The sequence below is a fragment of the Bos grunniens genome, chromosome 13 (assembly GCF_055505025.1).
Source record: "Bos grunniens cultivar Pamir isolate PY7600 chromosome 13, Bosgru_T2T1.0, whole genome shotgun sequence".
Lineage (NCBI taxonomy): Eukaryota > Metazoa > Chordata > Mammalia > Artiodactyla > Bovidae > Bos > Bos grunniens.
In genome coordinates this window covers 66,588,108-66,591,435 of record NC_141177.1, presented here as the reverse complement: position 1 = coordinate 66,591,435, position 3,328 = coordinate 66,588,108, and positions in this window count along the sequence as shown.

Below are 3,328 nucleotides of genomic sequence, written 5' to 3'. Positions count from 1 at the left end.
GGACTACTCACAAGTGAGTCTGACCCACCTTGGCCATGGCTGATTCTCAGAGGGGACTCCTTTCTCTCTGAGCACTCCTCCTGCTTCTGCTGCTTAAGCATGACGTTGATCATGTCATCCGTTATCCTCTCTTCTTCCAACTGGAGTTTCAGAAGTCAGAATTTAGTCTCTAGGGGACAGAGCCTTTTCAAACCCTTGATTAATGTCCCCAAGGCAGGCGAGCACCTTTGTATCTCTTGCTCAACTGTGCCTGCAGCTTTGGGAGCAGTTACCGCTGTGCCTGATGGGAACATGCGCCCCGAGGCCAACCTCCTCCGTTGGGGACAGTCACCCCTTTCTTCGGAAGTAAAGACTAGCTGAAGTGAGGCTCCAAAGTCGTGGTTGGCCTTTTTGAGCTGCTGAGAGTTGAACTTGGGCCTTTGAAGCCCGCGGGGCCCAGGGATGGGTTTACCTTGAGGAAGGAGCCACTGAAAACGTCAGAGTCCTAAAGGACTCGGAGCGTAACCAGTCTGCTGCTGGGAAGCCACTCCTGTGTCAGTACAACTAGGCTTTTATTTAATGTTATAAAGGGCTTTCATGTGTTTTTTTCACTGCACTGACAAGTTTCTGATTCAAGCAGCATCCAGCATTCACCCCGTTTCGTGAATGACAAAGCTAGCCCCATGGGGGAAGTGGCTTGCTTTGGTGGCTGGGCCAGACCAAGACAGACTAGAGACCAGAATCTCCAGGGAGCTGGGCTCTCTCTTGCCGTCAGTGTCCTTGGGCGGGATATCAGGATCCTCTGGGGGTTAGCTCAGCCGGGAATCGGGGGCCATTCAGTCTTGGTGTATTTTGTCTCGATAACCTATTTATGGCTGAGTAGCCAGGATGCCTCTTTCCCAGAAATTAGGCTAAACCTCTCGGGCCAAGTAGTGGCTTTCCACCCCATTACAGTTTGAGAATACACTGCTGCCTCTGAAGGGGAAAATAGGAGTCACTGTGATTTCAATTAGTCACATAATCACTTCTGGGGGAAAAGGGTACGTGTTCCTTACTAGGGGACACTTCACTTTTAATAAAGATACTCGGGTCACAAGGTAACTAGCAGCAAGAAGGGCGCTGGGCAGGCTGGCACAGGCGCAGGCAGCGGTCACACAGTAAACAGCCTAGAGGAAGTCAGGCTCTGGAGAAAACGATGCGGGCCGAGGGAAACGGCCTGGCCAGATGCAACCCTCATGCGAGGGAGGGGACTTGTGGCTCAAGTGTTGCTGGAGACCACCGGTCACCCTGCAAGGACAGCTGACCTCTCATGCTATGCCTCCAGCTGGGTCCCCTACCCCTTGTTTCATTCCTTCCTGAATCTAACTTCCGGCACCTGTGGTCCTATTCAAAAGCAGAATGACTCCGTAATCCTGTTTACTGTCCCCTCAGTTTGAGCTCTGAGCCTGCCTGGTACATAGTAGGTGCCTAATGAACATTTATTGCATGAATGATGGATGAATATTTAGAAGATTGTGCTCCTAAAGGCTTATAGCTATGACATTCATCTCTGTATCTCCAGCTCCAAGAGCCTGGTTCACTGTAGGTGCACAATCATTGTTAAAGGAATGAGTCAGCTGATCACAAAGCTGCCCTTGCTGAATATGGATTCTTATTTCTGTCTGGCTTGGACTCTAAATAACATTTTGTCCTCTGTGTCACTGGTTTTGCACAATGTATGGCATGTGGAAAATGCTCAGTAAACACGGAAAAGTGCAATTTAATAAATAATACCTCCTAAGTTCAGTTCAGTTCAGTCGCTCAGTCATGTCTGACTCTTTGAGACCTCATGGAATACAGCACCCAGGCCTCCCTGTTCATCACCAAGTCCCAGAGTTTACTCAAACTCATGTCCATTGAGTCAGTGATGCCATCCAGCCATCTCATCCTCTGTCGTCCCCTTCTTCTGCCTTCAATCTTTCCCAGCATCAGGGTCTTTTCAAATGAGTCAGTTCTTCCTATCAGGTGACCAAAGTATTGGAGTTTCAGCTTCAACATCAACATTCATTGTGATTCCAATGAATATTCAGGACTGATTTCCTTTAGGATGGACTGGTTTGATCTCCTTGCACTCCAAGGGACTTTCAAGAGTCTTCTCCAACACCACAGTTCAAAAGCATCAATTCTTTGGCGCTCAGCTGACTTTATAGTCTATATCCATACATGACTACTGGAAAAACCATAGCCTTGACTAGATGGAACTTTGTTGGCAAAGTAATGTTTCTGCTTTTCAATATGCTCTCTCAGTTCAGTTCAGTTCAGTCGCTCAGTCGTGTCCAACTCTTTGCGACCCCATGAATTGCAGCACGCCAGGCCTCCGTGTCCATCACAAACTCCTGGAGTTCACTCAAACTCATGTGCATCCAGTCGGTGATGCCATCCAGCCATCTCATCCTCTGTCGTCCCCTTCTCCTCCTGCCCCCAATCCCTCCCAGCATCAGACTCTTTTCCAATGAGTCAACTCTTCGCATTGAGGTGGCCAAAGTATTGGAGTTTCAGCTTTAGCATCATTCCTTCCAAAGAACACCCAGGACTGATCTCCTTTAATATGCTATCTAGGTTGGTCATAACTTTTCTTCCAAGGAGCAAGCATCTTTTAATTTCATGGCTGCAGTCACCATCTGCAGTGATTTTGGAGCCCCCCAAAAATAAAGTCAGCCACTGTTTCCCCATCTATTTCTCATGAAGTGATGGGACCGGATACCATGATCTTAGTTTTCTGAATGTTGAGCTCTAAGCCAACTTTTTCACTCTCCTCTTTCACTTTCATCAAGAGGCTGTTTAGCTCCTCTTCATATTCTGCCATAAGGGTGGTGTCATCTGCATATCTGAGTTTATTGATATTTCTCCCGGCAATCTTGATTCCAGCTTGTGCTTCATCCAGCCCAGTGTTTCTCATGATGTACTCTGCATATAAGTTAAATAAGCAGGGTAACAATATATAGCCTTGACGTACTCCTTTTCCTATTTGGAACCAGTCTGTTGTTCCATGTTCAGTTCTAACCTTTGCTTCCTGACCTGCATACAGGTTTCTCAAGAGGCAGGTCAGATGGTCTGGTATTCCCATCTCTTGAAGAATTTTTCACAGTTTGTGGTGATCCACACAGTCAAAGGCTTTGGCATGGTCAATAAAGCAGAAATAGATGTTTTTTCTGGAACTCTCTTGCTTTTTTGCATGATCCCCAATGAATGTTGGCAATTTGATCTCTGGTTCCTCTGCCTTTTCTAAAACCAGCTTCAACATCTGGAAGTTCACAGTTCACGTACTGTTGAAGCCTGGCTTGGAGAATTTTGAGCACTACTTTACTAG